The sequence below is a fragment of the Zonotrichia leucophrys genome, chromosome 1 (assembly GCF_028769735.1).
Source record: "Zonotrichia leucophrys gambelii isolate GWCS_2022_RI chromosome 1, RI_Zleu_2.0, whole genome shotgun sequence".
NCBI classification, from domain to species: Eukaryota; Metazoa; Chordata; class Aves; order Passeriformes; family Passerellidae; genus Zonotrichia; species Zonotrichia leucophrys.
The window spans coordinates 109,398,834-109,419,814 of NC_088169.1; the positions used below are offsets into that span (position 1 = coordinate 109,398,834).

At 37.5% G+C, this 20,981-nt stretch overlaps 1 long non-coding RNA gene across 7 annotated transcripts in view; it reads right to left on the minus strand.

The window, feature by feature from the left end:
- LOC135443257 (uncharacterized) overlaps nucleotides 1–20,981 on the minus strand; it is a 43,894-nt gene that overhangs the window by 14,176 nt on the left and 8,737 nt on the right. For 6 of the 7 annotated variants that reach the window (XR_010438927.1, XR_010438938.1, XR_010438940.1 and 3 more), the window contains exon 2: nucleotides 8,213–8,369. The exons of the other annotated variant lie outside the window; for it this stretch is intronic. This is a non-coding gene — a long non-coding RNA (uncharacterized LOC135443257). The remainder of the gene's footprint in view (nucleotides 1–8,212; nucleotides 8,370–20,981) is intronic. 7 annotated transcript variants of the gene reach the window in all.

Genomic DNA, 20,981 nt, shown 5'->3' on the forward strand with positions numbered 1-20,981 from the left:
GACAATTAATAAACAAAAAACAAAAAACTGTGAATTTTACTATGAGGTTACTCTAAATCTTAAAAATTTGAAAATGTTTATAGCCATATACTTAAAAGAACTTAATAACCCACAAAACTCAATGCTTTCTAGTCTGATTAGTGATACTGGTTCAACAGATTATTTTTATTACATTCTAGACAAACTTACAGAGGAAAATAAGGTGATCTCTACCTTCCTGCTTTTTGAATGTTCATGTATTATAGGTATCTAAGTCACAGTCATAATTTTCTAGTTGTTTTTTCATCATTTACACTATACCCTCTTTTGAGGGAGGTGCTGAGAGTGATAAGGTCAACCCTGAGCCTCCTTTTCTCCAGGCTAAACACCCCCAGCTCCCTCAGCTGCTCCTCATCAGACCTGTGCTCCAGACCCTTCACCATGTGCACTGCCCTTCTCCAGACCTGCTCCAGCACCTCACACATCCTCCAGAACCAAAACCTGGATGCAGGATTGGAGCTGTGACCACACCAGTGCCCAGTCCAGGGGGACGCTCACTGCCCTGCTCCTCTGACCTCATCATTGGTGATACAGGCCAGGATGTCCTTGGCCCCAGCTGGGCACTGCTGGCTCATGCTCAGCCAATGTTGACCAGCAACCACTTTCCAGACACTTTTCCCAGGCTACAGCACTGCATAGGATTGCTGTGGCCAAGAGTAGGACCTGGCACCCAGTCCTGTTTAACCACTGGTCTTGGCCTGTCTATATGTTCCAAAATGTAAAAAAAATAGTAGCACCCAATATTGTTATCCTGCATCCCATTATTTCTCTTCTTTATTAAATTTTGAATAACTGTTTAAAAATGGCAGCCACATTTGAAAGCAAATTAGGACTATTAAAGCCATTAAGTATTTACAATGTTCTTGGGAAATGGGCAAACACTGAATCAGTTTCATCACTTTGAAAACGGATGCTGCATCAACTCAACCATTATGAGACACTTCAGTATGTCTATAGGATAGCAACACTGTAAATACCTAAAGTATGTGAAAAGATTAGACCTAAAATCTCCTGCTAGGAGACACAATGGATAGAAAATTAGACTTCATTAATTCCGCTCTTCAAGGAACAAAGCTTTTTTTTTTCCTCATTCAGTTGCATCAGGCTTTGTATTGCTGCTTTAAAATTAGCTATGTCCAAGTCAAATTCATTTAGCTGAAAACTCCTTGAGGTACTTTTGATCTTCCATAAATCAAAAGCTCTTGTGAAGAAACTTAGCTTCAACAGCATTCCTGCCACATATTAAACTGAAAGCCTGTGAGATGTTCTTAGCAGAATACAGGAATTGTGTTACTGTAGATTAGAACAAATACATTTTTGGGGGTTTTCCTACAATTTTCAAAGCAATGCAGAAACTGTTTTCTTACTTTTTTTCTCACTGCTTTCTCCAGTGGAAGAGGAGTTGGAGCAAGTATTCCTGGAGTTACATCACCATCCAAAAAAACATATTACAGCACCGACAAACAAAATTTGTCACTCTGTTTAGGAGGTAAGTGCTTTGCACAGGGATTCTTGCCTTGTTCTGGACACTTAGAACATCAAACAGCCTATAACTTTCAAAAAGTTCCAGTGTTCTTTCACAAGTCATCTCACAAAATATTTTGTCTGGTCTAACAGGTTTAGTTTGATTTGCTTTTTGGATTATGAGTCCATTGGTTAAGCTTCAGTTACTTTATTCACTTTTTGTTCATAATCAGGGGGTTTTAAAAAAAACAGTAACAATCTAATAGCCTACTGTCAGCTGAAAAAACGTGCCAATGCTAAATTCCAACTCTCACAAGGATAGCACCTTAATAAAGTGTATAATCTGGACTGTGATGTAAATCACTGAAAGAAGTACATCAGATATATAGTGTGATGTGGCTCATCAGCTGCAAGAATCCCTTACTTTTTTTTATTTCAACTTTAATAAGTGGTCTTTGGTGTTGTTTCTATACTTACATCAGGTTTGTACTCAAATATCACATAAACAGAAAAATCACCCACTTGCTTCCATTCTCTAATAGCTTTTCCAAGTCTTGCTCATTACCATGCAATAATTTTTACATTTTGATTTCCAAATACACCATTACTAAATTATTTAGAGAACTTTGGTCATACCTGTACACTCATTTTCCTGCCTGTCCTTGCTGCTCATGCAGTAAACTCTCTCTTCCAAGGGTGGTGTTTTACTGACCCTAAGCTTTGCACCCTACCACATCTAACTGACCCTAAACTTTGTACCCTATCACATCTAACTGGACATATCAGAAAAATATTCTTGTCAAATCGAGTTCTGGAAAAAGTAGAAGACTCAGTATCAGACTCAGTGCTGCTCTTCATTCCCAGTGAATTTACTGAGCTACACTATGTGCCTGTGCATTTCTAGTTCAGGAACCAGTTCTGCTCTAAGTTCATTCACTGCCTGGCAGTCCATCAAGCATTTCTATATTTGTGTCTGCTTTAAAATCAAAAAATGAAATCTGGTTGTTGAAAAGAGCCATTTCCTAGCCTGCACTGAAGACGGCTGTTGGCAAACGCCTGGTACCGACAGAAGCATTAAACATTCTGCTCCAAAGCGCGGCTGTTTGGTCTTTTAATTGATTGGGAAATTCCCAAGAATGTGTTTCAAACTTAACAAGCACATTGGAGAATTCAAGATTCAGCGGCTCAAAGACACTTTTCAGTGGTTTCTTGCGCTGCAACGTGCATGTGGGTGTGTGTATAACTTGACTAGACCACACACAATATTTTGCGACAGCACTGGCCTAAAGTTAGAGCATCATTCTTGTGCTAGTTTTTGAATATGCAATCAAAAATCTCCAAAAAATTAAAGGTAAAACAAAGAAACAAACAAACAACCTCAAACAACTGCAGAGAAAAATACTTCCCAAGAAAAATCTCAAACCAAAGTATGATAAAACAAGTACAGAATTTCCAAGTTGGTGTAAAACAGAGGGAAAAAGGTAAATTTGAATATGAAAACACAATAATAATAATAACCACCTTCATATCAACATGGACAGACAAAACAAGTAAACAAAACTGCAAGAAAAGTGCAATTCCTTTACCTCTTTTTGAAAAAACTAAATTTTTATGCAGCTCAAAGTAGTCTGGACTTATTTTACCTTAATTTTACGTTAGTTTTCTACCATGTGAGCAATGTAGGTCAGTTTTAAAGGAAAAAAAAAGTGACATTTTGAATCAAAAAGTCAAAGTTTCATTTTACAAATGTCAAAATGAAATGGTTTGGCATTTCCAAAATGAAACATTTCGTTTCAGAAAGGTCAAAATGATATGTTTTGACATTTTTTAAATTTCTCCCTGCATTTGTTCTGACCAGAACTATTAGTCAAATTCAACCTTGATTAGTTTCAGGCCCCTTTAAGCTCAAATTTCTATCCTAATTACCAGTCATGAAAAAAGATGTGCCCAGTGTCATCACAACAAAGAAAACAATATGATTTTTAAAACTGTGCTGGAACTGCTTCTGTAGCACACTCTCTGTCCCTCTCCTGCAGCATCCAAGTACCTACCCACATATTTTCACAGCTGGGAGAGTTAGCTTTGCCCTACTGCATGCCTTAAATTAAAAACAATAACACAGCCAAAGGCACAATGTCTCAATTAAACCAGAAGCTGGACAGAGAATTAATTGCCCTAATGGACAGTTTTCAGCATTTTTATGGCGCACATATATTGCCCAGGTGTTACAATTACAGTCACTATAAAAATGCTTATAGGTGAATAAATGCAGCATGTGAATGTGAGGCAGAGTAATCTGCCCATTGCCCTTAGCAATAACATGTCAGCATTTCTTTTCAGTGTCTCATGGGCAGTCCACACTGAACTCAATATTGTTAGTTTAGCACCTTATGAATAAATAAATCATATTAAGCACAGCAACCAGGATTGAGGTCAAGAATAAATAAGAGAAGGTGTAATGCCTGCTTGCTGTGTTGTTGGAGGTGTGTGTAGCAGAGTGAGAAATCAGCTTTCCCACTCTTCTGCCAGAGCTCTGGGATCAGTGCAGGGCGGGCAGGGGACAGGAGCAACACCATTGTGCTGAGTGCACACACACCACACCAGATTTACAGCAACATCACACAGAAACACCTCACCATGGAGCCAGGGGTTTGTCCATGAGCATTGCTGGAATGGCAGAGCGCAAAAGGGATTTATTCCTTTTGCATGCATTAAGGACAAATCCAAGAAAAACAGGCAAAGGGATGTAAAGACCTTTTTTTCCTATGACCTTTTTCCCCAAGCATATCAGATCAAGCGATCCTGATGAATGTCACGGACAAGATCATTCTGTCTGTGGTCTGACCCTAAACAGCCTGAGTAGAAACAACATAGCTCCAAGAATCCTGCAGTCATTTATGCTTTTTTGCAGGATTTTTCACTTGCTTGTTTGGCTATTACTTTTTTTAATGGATATTTAGAAACTTGTGGCATAAAGATATTCTGTAGAGAATCTCAGGAAGGACACAAATACATTTACTAATGCTTCTCTTACTAGATCTTGCCTGCACAGAATGTCTGTACAGAAATCTTCTCTTTTGGTCCAGTTGATGTCAGCCCTGTTTCCTCACTCCTCATGACACTATCCATCTCCTTTCCACAAAATCAAGTAAAACTCTGGTGCTTGTGTCCTCCTCATGCCCTCAAAACTGGCAGGTTGTCAATATGTGCTATCCTGCACTGCATCTCCTGGAATCCTTCTTAGACTGATGACTTTCAAGCCCTTAAACACGGCTATACAATACTTTGGGCATGATGTTATCTGCTGACAGAATCAAATAGCATGTTATTAAAGTTTGAAAGCCTTTATCTATTTTTCATAAGCATTTTAATAGGCACTGCACTCCCTTTTGTCTCCCATACGCTCATCAGCCAAACTGATCTCAGAATGGACATTGTATACTTAGATTTTATTACAACATATCTCCCAGAGGCAGTAGAAAGAAGAAACAAGTGCTTAGCTCTACTTCACCTAGGCTTCAAGGATTACCAAAGGATTGAAGCACAAAGGGTTTAGGTTTTGTTTGGTTTGGATTTTTTTTTGTGCTTCTTCACTTTTGTGGCTGATGCTCCAATGACAGATTTTAAACTGTAACTGTACTCACCCCTCCTGGCTATTTTTACAGCTATTTTACCATTTCTCTATTTTCTGCTTGGGGGCACCACTGTTTTAAGTATTGTGAAAGACCAACTTCCAACTCCAGTGCTGATGGAGCATGGAAACTTTGTGCTGGTGTCCTCCTCTCCCACAATTTCACCTAGCATAATTCATAATGCATCATGTTGTTATATCAACCAAATGGAGTGCTTCCCAAAGTTTACCACCTGAGACAATCCTTAGATTTTCACTTGGCAACCCCAAACAATTTACACCTGGCAGCCCCATTAGTTTTAACTACATAAATTTTCATAAATACATATTTTCAGAATACAAAAACCATTTTTTCATTCAAAAGAAAGTTTTCAACAAGCTTTCCTCAGAAATGGATTATGAAGCTAGTAAAACAAAGGGCATCTTACTAGAGGATTGATTGCATACTTTTAGAAAATATTGGGTTCTTTATCCTTCTAAATGAAAGGGCTTCAGGGATAGATCTGTAATCCAAGGATGAGCAATCCAGAGCAAGTCTACTTGGTATTCAGAAAGAACACACATTTTATCTTTTGGGTCATATTGGCCACATCTACACCATACAGCATTTGTCCTTGCTTCCACATGGGTGATGTGCCAATAAAGGCAGTGCCAATAAAAGCAGCAGTTTGGTTTCCATTCACGCAGGAATCAGGACGAGCCCTTCTTCAGCCATTAAGAACATGTGTGGTCTTTTCAGGGTCCCCCATCGTGGGGAGGCAAGATGAATCTGACTCCATGTTCTTAGGAGGCTATTTTATTATTTTATCATATAATATTACATAAAGAAGACTAGACTTAAATTATATTAAAGAATAGAGAAAGAATACTTACAGAAGGCTAACAAGATACTAATGAAAAACTCATGACTCTCCATTTGTCATGACGTAAAAACAATTCACATGAAACCAATCAAACAATGACCAGTTGGATAAACAATCTCCAAACCTCATTCCAAAGCAGCAAAACACAGGAGAAGCAAATGAAATAAAATTGTTTTCATTTTTCTCTGAGGCTTCTCAGCTCCCAGGAGAAGAAATCCTGGCAAAGGAATTTTTCCAGAAAATATGACAGTGACAAGAGTTCTTTCAAAAAATAAAGTTATGTAACAAAATTGAGGGCCAGCACCTCTGGGTCAGCACCAGAGGACTATGTGGAAGGAAGGGGCGCAAACCTGGAGCAGTTTTAGTTTTTATCATAGGGGAACAGTTCAGTGCTCATCAGAATCTATTCCCAGGAGCACACTTGAGTTTTATTTTAGGAAAGGCTGATGGGGACACTTGGACACAGAGCCAGGGAGCTGCCTGACAGGTTAGTTGTGTTTTATTTGCCAGCCCTGTTGTGCGTGTGACATGTACATTTCACACATGTTGCAATGCAGTAATTTCACATATTGCCAGTGGGAAACAATACTGAAAGAGAAAGAGCGAGGAAATAAAAAGGAGGAAGGAAAAAGCAGTGATCAAAATGAGGCAGCAGAGCAGAGAGGTTTCTCTCACAGCCAGAGCAATCAGTGTTTTCCTTAAGGCATGTAAATGCTTTCACCTTGCACTGAGGAGTTAGGAATAATATGACTATTTCTGTGGCTCAGTGCAGTACATTTCTGCACTAACTTGCCTGCCCTCTACCAGCATTTCTTTCTCTCCCAATGGTTCACAATTTTAGTTTTCTCAATTTTGTTACATAAAGATGTTTATATTATGTAAATGACAGGGAACACTATATATACCTTTTGCTTTGTGTACTATATTTCCTTTAAAGGAAACCATCATTTAAAAAAACACTAAAAAACAAACATTTTACAAAAAAGAACAAACCATTCATAACAGTAATCTTGCCATGTCAGATTACTAACTCAAACTTAGGCTATATTCATTGAATTCTTAAACAGAGACAAAGACTGTTTAACTATACCTTGAATCACATGGTATTTTTTTCTGATTGTCAGATGAATGTTTTTCCATTCATTATCCTAGACTGGCTGGGTTTGGTGGAGCTTTCTTTGTTTATGCCTGAACCAGTCTACTTCTGATTAAGGAGAGGCAAGAGAGCACTGGTTTGGTTTCCCCTCCATGTATTTGAGGCTATGATTTCATCAAAACTCACTCTTAATTCGAAGTCTATAAAATTTCTTCACACATCTGTATTATAACATATAATTAAACAACTATATTATAATAATATAAATATAATAATAATCATAATTATAAAAATATAATTATATTTATATATAAAATATCATTATAATAACAGGATGATATTTTTTATTTGTGAAAAAAAAATTCCACTGTAGTGGAATTTTTGTAATATAAGAACTAGCACACCTTCATCCTACTATCAAACGAAAGATAACAGGAAATGGGCCCAAAAGGTCGCAAAGAATTCCAGAGTCCTGTTCCACCTGGAATTGAGGTATGTGCATAAATTCTCTGTTGGATAAGAACATGAAATAACATCAGATTTATTTAATTTTTTAAGTTAGTAATCATGATTATCTTGTGTTCCTGAGATGCAAAGAAAAGTATTCAAACTTGATACTGAGAATAGTTTCCTCTTTTCATTAAGTGTCTAAAAAGAAAAATTAATTCAGTACCTAGAGGAACTCCTAGGAACATTTTACACAGGGGCTAAGGAAAATTTACCAATCCTGACACATTCACCAGCTATATGAAATAACCTAAGATTCGGTGCCAATTATATTCTGAGACATAGCAAATCAGGAGAAAATGCACTCCTCAATTCCACATCTAACTTGAGCAGACCAAGATAGGCAAGAAAAATGGTACTTTCAGGCCAAAAGTTCTTAAATTTGTAATATATTATGAAAGTAAAAACACCCTAACCAAGAAAATCATAATCTACTTTGTCCTTATTTCAGCTTTGTAACAAGTAACTCTACACAGTTGCTCAACTCATCTGGAAGCAAAAGAATATGCAAATATTTAAAGATATTATGGGTCAGAAAGACAAAAATATTATTATGAATATTTCAAAATATTTTAAAAATGTAGAAAATAAAATAGAGAAATAAGCACTTACATCCTAAAGATTGTGTCACCCAATACAATCTTATGCAGGATGAAAGCTGTAAGGTAATAATTGCATGATGATGTCAGTTTGTAATGTGCAGCAAATGCAGGACACAAAGGAGCTTCATTAGAAGATGGGTCTTCATTTTCTTGCCCCTCTTCACCTGCTGGAAAGTAAGAATTCAAAAGGCAACATGAAGGAGGTCAGGATGTGGTACCTCTGGAGAGGACTGTGGCAGTAACTAGGGATGGACTCAAATTAATCAGGAGGCACTGGCAAAATGGAGTGTGAGCCCTTAGAAAATCTGTTCCTGTTATAAGGAGAGAAGAAATAAGACTATTTTTTATTTTCCTTTTTTTTTTTTTATTTAGCAGTCAGAAATCCCACTTTGCTATCTAAGGTTAAGACTAGCAGCTGGAAAGATCTTGGGAAAATTTCTATCTGTAATAAAACGAAAAGGGAAAGCATGCATATCTGGAAATGTGCCCACTGAATATAAAATTGCTCCAAAGAGGTAATTTTAAATTTCTGTCTCATTAATGTGACTCCTTTTTAATACAATTGAAAAGAAAACCTGTTTACCTACATGGCTTCATTTACCAGATGCACACAAAACATGCAACCAAATTGCACAGGACATGGAATAAGAAGTGATGTGTGAAGATCAGGGCAGGCTTTGTTGCCTGCTGAGCACTTCAGTGCAGATCTATGTAGGACAAATTCCACTGGAGAGTGCCTTTTATCATTAGCTGATCCCAGGGTCCCATGGAGATTGCACTTCATTGACTGGCTGTGTCTCTCCTTGTTCCACTGAAAAGCACAGTCTGCTGGGATTATTTAACTTTTTCTTTCCCCTTCTTTTATTTTTTCCCCTGTCTCAAGACAGATGTTAACTATGCGAGTTAACCAGTGGTTTTTAAAGCCTCAGAGGATGTGTGCATGAAATTTTGATCACAGAGAAACAGGAAGAAAAGAAGGAATAAGGTCTGCAAAGAGCAGCTTTCTGGAGCTGTGACCAATAGGCCTGCATGCTCAGAATTTTAGGGTTGTTTTTTTTTCTCCACTGATGTCAAGTAGAATTTTTTCACTTATTTAAATCCTGTTGTACCTTAAGAACTTTTAGGGGAAGAAATAATGATTAAAATTAAAAAAAAAAAAAGTACTTTTAATAGCAAAAAATTCAGGTGGGAAGAAAAAGAGAAGGAAAAGAGAGAAAGTCAAACGGCTAGCACCACATAAGCTGAGGAAAGGCACATCTCAGGTTAACATCACAAACTGTTTAGCAGTTCAGAACACATGTAGATTCCTATTAAATAATTCAGTCTGAACATCAACACCTTTTCAGGCTAGAGAGTTCTTTTTCCACAGGAAAAAAAAAAAGCCAGTTACTGACCAAAATGTCTGAGCTTTGCTTGCTCATAGTCTGTATTCAATTTTCACTACTTATTTGTAAAGGAGAATTAAGGTTAACATCATATAGGACATTAGATTTTTCATTGATTTCACTGTGCTGGTTGAGCTTTCTTACTGCAGTTCTCTCTAAGATGTTATTTGTTTTGTTTGTTTAAGATTTACTAAGAGCTAGTTTGCAAGTTGAATTATGCAAAAGGCTTATTGAAGGCAAGATCACAATTTCCTCTCTCCGTGGACATGTCTGAAGTGCACTGCGAAGGAATGAATCTCACCCTGAATCTTTCCATTTTACCAGACTCTACAAGTCTGGAAGAGGGTTAAGGAACAGCAGAGGATGTTTCCTTCTTGAAAACTACAGTTTGCACAAGGATCTGCTTTGTGAAATGCCAGAACATGAAACATCTGGAACTCTGCCAGGTTAAAATACAAACCCAAATGTGCTCTGGAGAAGATGTGTCCAACATCATCACTAAAACATGTAAAGCTGCATTTTAAGCTCAGGCTTGGTACTGTATCTGGGGCAGGACTGAGAGGCAGAAGGGTTCATTTTTCTTTAGCCCTTCAGAGAAGAATGCATTACATTTTCTGCTGCCTCTACACATCTTGTGGATTAGGAGCCACTGAACATGTTCCTGCCCTATCTCCAAATAGTGCCATGGATTAGGCAGCTTGTGTGTGAGTGAGAGCTGCATTCAGCACCAGAGCTTTGCAGGGCTGGCTTACCTGCTACAGAGAAACCTCTTTAGCACAATGTTTATCTGTTTATTTTAGTATCAGATAGTAAAATTAATTAGCTTTATTAAAGAGCAAAGAACCTGATATTCAAGAAAACAAGCAGAGTAGCAGGATTCCAAAATCATGCCTGCCACCTGGCATTGACTGATATGTGTGCTTGCTTACAAAATATAGTTGCAGCTGCAAATTTTACTTGTTTCTATAGGCAAAATTGATGCAACACTTTTCTCTGTTTATCTAAAAGTATTTGCGGTTCTTGACTCATTAACATATTGACTGGAATATCCATAAACTGGGTTAAGACTCAATTTATTAGAAACTTTTTTATCTCACATCATTTTCTCTAATTTCTACCTATCCAGATATCTGGATATCTACTGTGCTTCCACAGGAAGTTATTTTCATCATCCATATTAAGAAAAAACAAAACCAAAAAAGAACCCAAAAAAAAACCCACACAAAAAAAAACCACCACAAAAAAACCCCAAAACACCCAAAAAACCCAAACAAAACCCCCCCCCAACAAAATAAACCAAAAAAAACCCCAACAAAATAAACCAAAAACACCCCAAGACAACCAAACCTAAGACAAGCTAGAAAACCACCAAATCCCCACACATTTCATGTGTATTTTCATATTGGCTAAAACCATAATCAAAGACTAGGCTTAGGATAGATAAAATCTCAGCACTAAGGGACTGGTTACAAAAAAAGTTTCATAAATGTGGGGTTTTTTGCCCAGTCAGACAGTATAGCAATGGAGCAGTTAACAAGGCTCACTTCTGGACCAATAAGCTCATATTAAGAGTGTTACTGTGTCATTGATGAAAAATGTATAGCATGCTCTATACAGCTGCTGCTTTCAAACCCTTTATTGAAACAGTCACAAAGAGCTCCAACTGTTTAGCTGTGCAGGCCAACTAACTCAGCTTAGTCATGTGCCTTCTGAATATTCCAGCTCATTCACAATTCCATTAATTGGATGATCAATACTCCACAAACAAATATCTGGAGTGCCACTGTCATATTTACTGAAAAACCCCCTTGCCCAGGATTATTTTCCTGAGAAGCTGAAAAGCCTCAGAGAAAAAGGAAAACAATATTATCTCATTTGCTTCTCCCGTGTTTTGCTGATATTGTTTATCCAACATGTGAATTGCTTTTACTTAATGACCAATCACCATCCAGCTGTGTCAGGACTCCGAAGAGAGAGTCATGAGTTTTTAATTAGTATCTTGCTAAGCCTTCTGCAAGTATCCTTTCTCTATTCTTTAGCATAGTTTTAGTACAGCATTCTTTAATATACTATCATAAAATAATAAATTAGCCTTCTAAGAACATGGAGTCAGATTCATCATTTTCCTCCCTTCATCCAGAGGACCTTGAAAATCCCACACTTGAATATCTGCATTTCCTGGTTTATGCAAAACATTAAAAATATTTATGTCCCGTCCCCATAGAAATGTGGATACCTGTTATTACTGCTGTGGAACATGTCTCAACATGCAAGCATATCTAAAACTTTCATTAACTTTTTCCCTAGGAAATGAAGGACTGCATTTACCAGGAATGAAGGACTAGGTTGAATTAAAGCCTTCACACTCATTTGGGCAAATGTACTTCTGCCCAGTCATGCTTTTTTAAATTATTTTAATGCATTTCTTTTTGCATTATTATCCCAATGATGAGGAAAACATTACACACAGGCAGTTCAATAACTGCTGCACTGTGCATTCCACATCGCAAAGCCAGGCTGGACAAAGCAGGACCCCAAGTGCTTCCAAAAATGCAAACCTTTAGTTCTTTGCAAGAAAGACAAGGAATTCTGCTAGTACCGCCAAATCATAAGCTCACCTTAATCCTATCCTTCACCTCTTCCATGATGCTTCCATTTAATATTCTCTTTTTTCAGCAAACTAACTGCTGGATGCAGCCAAGAGACAGAAAAATGCTTAGGATTTTGGCTCAAAATAAGACTATGAAAAGATTAGGCCAGCCCCCAAATTTTACTGCAAAAATATTTGTTGTACACTCACAAAAAGTTATCTTACTTTGATGGTGACTTATGCTGCAAAAAGATCCCTTTTCTTTAAATTATTTAGTCACATATCTTACATAGGTAAGTAACAAAACCTTGGATTCTAGTAGATAAAACTGAGCATGATGTGAAACAAACTAAACAGTGATCATGAAATAATAATAGTAATTTTGAGCTTCAAATTAGTCTATTATTGATTGAAGTAAATTCTCTTGTTGGATAATAAAATTGAAATATATTGTTAAATACCTTGTAGTACTGCACCATTCCTCTACATCTTTTCTCCAACTATTTTAGCTTTCTCTTTTTTTCAAATTACCTATATATTGGGGATGTACTCTACTCTGTAACCTTGGCAACAACTTATTCCCTTTCAGAACATACTGTACATTCATATTTTTTACATAATAATAATGCATAGCTATTATCATCTGAAAGCAGCAAGTAAAGTGGTGTATTTGACCCTGAAGTTTTCAGGTCATTATCAGGACTGGATGATAGCTCTCAAAGAATGCTACTTCTTTTTTTATAATTATTATTATTATTTTGTTGCTTTTTTTAGAAAGTTCCTATAGACATTTAAACATAAATTTGGATTCCAAACAGGAAATAATTTAGGTGCTTGAATCCCAAGCTGTCATCTCACCAGTGTCACCAGTGATGACATCAAAGTGTTTCTTTCTACCTATAAGATGGGGATTTTAGTTTGGAAAAGAAAAATATTATTTACACAGATCACAGTAATAAGGATCTTCACTTGTTAGGGACATGAAACCCTCACAAAACTCCTAAATTGTAACACAGACCCTCAGTGCTTTGCTTCACTGAAGAGATTTTACTATTAGCACATGAATGAAATCTCTGACTTCTCTTACAAATTAGAGTTTTCTCTCAAGCCAGTAATGCTGGGTGACCTGCTCCTGTTTTTCAGATAGGACTGATCTTCAGGGACACCTGTGGGTTCCATCTCCTGCTTGAAATCTAGAAAATGCTATTCCTAATAAGTCGGTAATGGGGATGCAAGAGTGGAAAAGATGGAAAAAATGGCACATTAAAAAAAAGGGAAGAAAAAAGGGGAAACAAACAAAAATAAAATTGTGCCATTCAATTTATGCTGATTCATTCTTTCCTACTTTTCATCAAATTGTTTTATTGCATCACAAATAAATTGTTAAATAAATAAATACTTCTAACAAAATTAAGCTCCTGTGTTTGAAAGAACTAACCTAATATAAAATGCACTTAAAACAGAGTTAGAGTTAGCACTCCATGTAAGATGATCACAGAGATTATAAAGTTGCCTCATTTTATTCATATTACAAAACTGCCACATGTAATTTGGTAATTTTAGCTGTCTTTGATCATCAGAGGATGAAGATTTATCTATCATAAAGGCTAATTACTGCTATCATCTCCCATAGACAGTGGTCTCTCTAGGCCCTGCTTGTACTTTTTGATGGAGAGAAGAGGGCCAGACTTTGATGATTTCAGGCCTGTCTCATCAAAGAGCCAGTGGGGCACTACCCTTAATGTATTCACTTCTGAGGAGACAGTAGGAGCACTGCCATCTGCTTTGCACCACAAAAATCCTCCAAGAAAGATCCCTTCAAATGAAGACGTCTTACCCTTCATCGGGCACAGACTTGTGAGCACTTCAGAGGGGAAGAAAAGTTAGAGAGGAACAAGAAAAGGAGGTCATGAACGCTGCAATTGCCCCACCTTATCAGAATCTGTCTCTCACCAACCTTTGTGACCTCTCTGCAAGTAATTAGCATGCTCTGTGATTCTGCTATTAGCAACATCCTCAGCTTAGCAGTCTAATGCTATTAACGTGCTGCTTAAAAATAGGGTGGAATGGAGAGAGATTTGGAAAGTATGGAGCATTTAACTGCAAAATAAAACAAGCATTTCCTCTCATTAAATATAGCCAGAATTCAGGGCGCCGTTGATTGGGTTTAAATCTTGCCGATGAAAAGAAATGAGTGAACAAACAGGCTGAACTAAGCTGTTATAAACAAAACATTCAAACACTCCAAAAAAATAGTTCCTTAAACCTAAATTACCTCTAATTCCTAAAGAAATTAAGTAACTAATTTCATCTTGTTTGGGTTATTTAATTATCTGATAGAAATAAAAAAGCAGGGAGCAAGGCTGAATCAAAGAAAAGAAAGATTGGCTTTTTGTCTCACAGTGAGACACACAGCTTAGTTGTTAATAACAAAATGCTATAAGCCATATGTTTCTTGTGGTTTTCTTTTAAGCTTGAAATTAGAATGTGCTAATTAGAGTGTGGGCCACATACAAAAATACAGCACTCCATTGGAATTGTGCCTGTATGAGGACTACATTGTTGATGAGTAGAAGACTGGTGCTATAATTATCTTACAATCCAAGAAGTAATTCACCTTAGTAATTTTTGAATATATCCAGAGCCTGATTCACAAATCATTTAATTGCTTTTATGCACCCTTGTGCTGCAATTTACTGTATATGAGAAAAGTGACTTGTATACCAATATCATATAATTTGCCTCACATTTACCAGCCTTCCATATCATAGAAGCAACTAACAATACTCTGTTTCAGCTTCATTTCCCAGGATCTAAAGACCTCAGGAGATGTGAAGTTGACAGTGCTTCCAGCTGGGAGTAAATAGCATATATTTAAAAAAGGAACCATGAAAAGCTTCCCATAAAGCTAGTAGGTAAAATAGTCTTGTCAGTTTGAGCAGAATTCCCACAAACTGCATTTTACTGCATTTGTTCATTATTGGAGCATAACCCATGTTTACCCTTCAGGAAAAAAAAAATTAAAAATAATCCGGGAAGCTGAGATGTGAATTGGAAAAAAGAGAGAAAAAACAGTCAAGTACAAAACACTTTCTAATACTCCCTTTTTGTATGTTCCCAGGGACGACATCATCCTCATTATGGAATATGTATCAGACTGTTACTTCCAGACAGACAGATGCCATTGTGTGAAACATACTGGTCAACAGATTCATCTGGGAACTTTTCTCCAGAATGTTGATGAAAAACAGGTTTTTGTAAAAAAGAGTGTTTTTTAAAGGGGGAGAGAAGGATGAGGGATGGGGGGGAGGGTGTCAATTTTTTAGCCATTGATATTGCTCCAAATTGACTAGATCTCTGATATTTATTTTCCAATCCAGTGAGAAATCTTATCTAGTTCTGTTTGAATGTAGCCCTTATGATAGCAAACGTTCTGTGGTTTTTTGTGGCAATTGCTATAAAAAAGCACATAATGATTAGCAAACAGCACAATAATGACAGCAGTTTGTGTTCCATTTGGGTTGGTACAGCTAAAACCTAATGGCTGACATAAAATCCCACCTTTGCCCCTTGCAATTTCTCCCTTCTGCCTCATTTCTTTTTTCATGGCATTGAACACGAGATCATGTCTTCACTAACCAAGTTCATGCTGAGAGAAACTTCCTCAAAGACAATTTCACAGAATTGCAAAGCAGTTTGAGTTGGAAGGGACCTCTGGAGATCATCCAGTCCAACTCCTCTGCCAAAGCAGGGTCACCCAGGGCAGGTTATACAGGAACATGTCCAGGTGGGTTTGAAAGTCTCCAGAGAGGGAGATTCCATGGCTTCCCTGGGCAGCTATTCCAGTGCTCCGCCACTCTCAATGCAAAGTTCTTCCTGTTGTTGATTTGGGACTATTTGCAATTTATTTTCCTCATCCTGGAAACCACTGAAGATTCTGGCACCAACCTCTTGGCCCCTGCCTTTGAGATATTTGTGTACATTGATGAGATCCCCTCTCAGGCTTCTCTTCTCCAGGCTAATCAGGCCCAGATCCCACAGACCCTCCTCATAAGACATGCTCCTGTTCCTTAACCCTTTTTAGGCCTCTGCTGGATCCTCTCCTGCAGCTCCTTGTCATTTTTGTCCCAGGGAACCACAAACTGGACACAGCACTCCAGATGTGGCCTCACCAGGGCCAAGTAAAGGGGCAGGATCACTTCCCTTGACCTTCTGGCCACCCTGATGCCCTCCAGGATCACACTGGCTCTCCTGTCCACAAGGGACACACTGTCAGTTCAATTTCTAATCCAGTATTCAGATGTTTACTTCAGACCACATTTGGTTTTATAATCAGACTGTTCTTTCTTCCTAGCTGTTTCCCAGGATAAAACAAGTCCTAAAGGTATATCTCTTCTGTCAAATTCCTTATCTGTTTTAGTGCCTTCAATTGGATCAAAGAAATGAAAAATAAAACTAAAGTCTTGCCAATAACTATTTTTTCACCAGTCTAGATCCATTTCTAATAGACTAACAAAAATACATTCTGTAATTATCCTGTTAATACTTTGCTAATTTGCTACTATCAATGATAGAGTGGCTTATCAGCATGTAAATAGAACATCAAATTATATTTCTTCTAAAATCTGCTGAAGATCACAAATTCCAATCACTTAAATTTTTGAGAAAGCCATAGTTTGCAAAATAATTTCCTTTTCAGTCACTATGTACTTGGACTTAACTTGCACACATAGCCATTTCAAGAGGATTTTTCTGTATTTTAGTCAAATATATTGACTGATGAAGATGATGACAACAAATTTCACATTTGCTTTAAACAGAGATTTACAGCAAATAAATGTAAAAGCTGCCTATGATAGTAAGTGCCCTAAGCAATTAGCATAAGTTTTCATATGAAACTAAAAATGGAAGTGCAATATTGTAAAAGATGATAAATCATTAATAGTTTTACACTGAAAGCTAAGGGAAATTCACATTTTCATGCGTATGTTTTATTCAAATTGCTGTTTCATTAGAAAGAACCCGAGTAGAATGAGACATCTTTTTGCAAAGTTCAGCCATTTCTGATGGCAATGAGATTTGTGTCATATTTGAAATGAATCTACCTTATATCAGTTTTGGGCCAATCCACTTTTCTGGCTATATTCCAGAAGCATCAAGCAGTTGTGCTTGTGAAAGACAAAAATATGTAGCTATGTCCAGCCTGACAAACCTCCAATGCTAATAAATACACAAAACTTCAACATAGGCCTTGTCCTCCTGCTGCAAACCACCAGTAACCCCATCTCCATGTGCTTTTAACTGTTATTTTTCATTTGAAGCCTTCACTACATGTGAATATCATCTATAGGATGAGGTTTTTCACCGCCATGAAATGGAGATTTAATGCTGATAATTACACAGGCAGTTCACTATTCAAACTTTGGCTGGTCAACAGCAGCCTGTCATCCTTAATTTCTGAGTCCCCTCCAAGCACATTAATTTTCCCTGTACATAGTGGAAAACCCATCATTATAACAGATTCTGGGATAAATTCTTGGGTTTTGTGCTGGTTTCCTGGAACCCACTCTCACCCTTGCCAGCATGTCTATTTTTTTCACTACTTATCAATACATAGACTTGAATTAGAAAACACAAAAGGTCTGGCCACATTCAAATGCCTGTGTATGTGAGACTCCTGTCAATATTAATTATCTTTAATTCTCCTGTCTAACAGATAAAGATTTAATCATTATGCAGACATAGAGACTAAGGAGTGGTAAGGAGATTTGGGGTATTTTTGGTGTCTTTCCTGAGTCTGATACAGCTGGTTTCTATTGCCAGAAAACTTCCCAGACTGGCTTAATTCTATCCTTTCCCCAATCTTATCCATCATACTTACATATTTACAAAAATGTAAATATCATTACCCATGGATCCATCCTACTAACATTTTTTGGGGAACACCCACACATGATCACAATGGGATCTGATTATACTACTCAAGATTACTTCATAAGCTAACTTGTGTACAGCCCTAGTGGTAACTTTACATTTCTCCCAGCGCTATTGTTATTCCTTCCTTGTTAAGTGAGCGGTCATATCCACACTTGATTTTATAGTCTTCTTTTTCTTAGTGGACATATTTTTATTCTTTCTGGCCCTTGCTTTTCTTCAGTAAGACAGATTTGAAGTAGCTCTTGTCCATCTGTGGGTTTTAAAGAAATTATTTATACATATTGCAGTAATGGCGTCCATATGTGTCAAATAGCAATTGGCAAAAAGGAGAAGAAAAACTCTTAGGACAAATATACAACTGAAAATAAAACAACTGAGTATGTGATTTAGTTTAACAGGGAAAGGAGACCTCTGCTAGGCAGCTGAGAAGAGAACCTGCCTAAAAGGACAATAATATTTATATTATTTAATGCTGCAGAAATAGTGGGGGTTTTTTGCAGAATACCACAAGGACAGCAGGCTTCAACTTCAGCTTTGAGTGGCAACACTTGACACACCTAACAGCCATGATTATGCTCCACCATAAGCCCATGAGGTCTTCTGATAGTACTTAAATAAATCCTTTTCTCCCTTTATAGTATATAGGTGGCATCCCTTTAGTGGCATTACCTTCACATACACTTTTCACCCACACAGAAGAATAAGAATTCATTCTTTATTAGTGTTAGCTACAAACCTCCTTGCCCATCAGGTTAGAACAAATGCATGTTTTGTATTTTGCTAATTCATAATAGATATCAGTTATCATACACTCTTCTCAAGTGGAATAGTGAAATAGCACAACTTGCATCCTCAGAAGGAAACAGTGGATAGAATTAAAGTTTTCTTAATTTAGTGTTGCTTATGTACAAAATACATATCTGTTTAATGGCCTACTTCTGGTGATGTATATGACAAAGTGTAAGAAATAATTTATAACAGTATTTATTAACATATTTAAACCTCTTTTCCCTCATTTTCTTTGGGATTTTTCAGGCCTGCACTCTGCTCCGCTTTAGCTGTTGGGTTGGTTTTCTGGTATTGCTTGATCAAAAGCAGGAAAAAAGCATTAAGAAAGTACTCCCTCTGTTCTGCACCCACACAGATGCTGCTCTCAATCAAATAAAATCCAACTCATGCACACTCTGCTGAAACCTGATCCTGTGGCACAGAATGGGCTGTGTCCCTCAGACAGCACTGAGCCTGTCATGCCACACATTCTTGGAAGCTACCACAACTTAGCCCTAACAGAGCAGTCACCAGCTCTTTGCATTTTCCTCACTCTGAATCAGAAGCTGGACATTAAACAGAACAATTTCAGTGAGACAACACAAAGCTCCTCCTTTATCTGTGAGTAACCTATCATGAGGAACAGTTTTGTGCCTCAGCACTTGTGCAGAGCATGGGAAGCAGGGCAAGGCAGAATTAATCATCACTCTGCAATGCTGTCACCAGACACAGACCAAAACAAGTTTACCTCCACACAGTTCTACAGACTGCAGTGTGTAGTGCAGCCCTTTTGTACATGATATTTTCATTCCTTGCATGTTTTTGTGAGAACTCAAAGGCGCATTTTGTCACTGTGTATTTATTATCACTTTTACGTTTGTTTCAACATAATTCCACTATTTATTTTATGCTGGTTAGCACATAAACTTATTCTTTGAAATGGTAACTGTTATGACAAAAATTACTGAGGTTGCTGCATAATGATGTATCCTTCATTATCTTCATATCTTTCTCTGAATGAGCCAAAACTGCACAGACATTTACAAACGTGATGCTGTGATGGGGCTCCTGACACAACCCTTGATGTGTATGGAGGAATTAGATGAGATTCTCTGCCTTTGTATGTTGCCTTTTTCTCTCTCTGACTATGAGCTGCCTCATGTAACCTCACTAGAGGGTCACAGCCACGAATATGGCTTGACCCTGCTTTGCAGCATTTGAAGTGCTGGAAGGGAAAGGCAGACACAGCCTGCTCTGTCTGCCCATGGCAGAGTTGATGGATGATGCTGGCATTCTTATTTGAACTTTTATATATCCTCAAGAACTTACCAGGACCACAAAGGCCAGGTGCAACAGAGGATTTTGTCAAAGTGATAGAGTTAACATAAGCATCTCTATTTTGCTTCCTAGATGTTTTCTGCTATTCTCAAAGAGTAAAGATCATGTCAATAGCTCTATGCCACAATCAAAATTCCACTGTGTTTCCAGGACTGTGGTGTCTATTAAGTTGTACACTAGACAGCTGAGAAGAGCTCCAGTCAATATTTTGCAGACAACTGTCATCTGAGGAAAATCTTTATAATTGCAACACTTTCTTTTCCTCCTTTTGAGCCATTTTGTTTGCAAAAGGGGACCAACTTGGAATTTTGTAATTTGAAGACAGGCAGTCCAGTGCAATAAAGCCATATTGCTCCATCAACATTTCACCTCTGTCTGTGCAGCTGTTTAAAGCATTCTGATGTAAGGGTATTATTCACTTCTTTCTTCCTGTCTCCCCCCTTCTATTTGCAAATAAAAGCTATAATGAGGTTATTTCTAATTGGCTTCAATTCCACAGGGGTCAGGACATCTTGCATCACACAATTTATGACTGAAGGCAGCTCTTGCTCAAACTATCAGTAAGGGATAATTCTTTCCTAAGCAACCTGTTTCCTTCTGCTGTATCTAACATTATCTGCCTTGAATAAATGACTCCAATACGTAACAGAAAGTTTGAGTTTAAATTCTAAACCTAGATTTCATTCAACAAATCATGCCTACAAGAATTATATGCAAGTCCTAAGTGGTTAGGATTTGGGGTTTTTTTATCATCACCACAT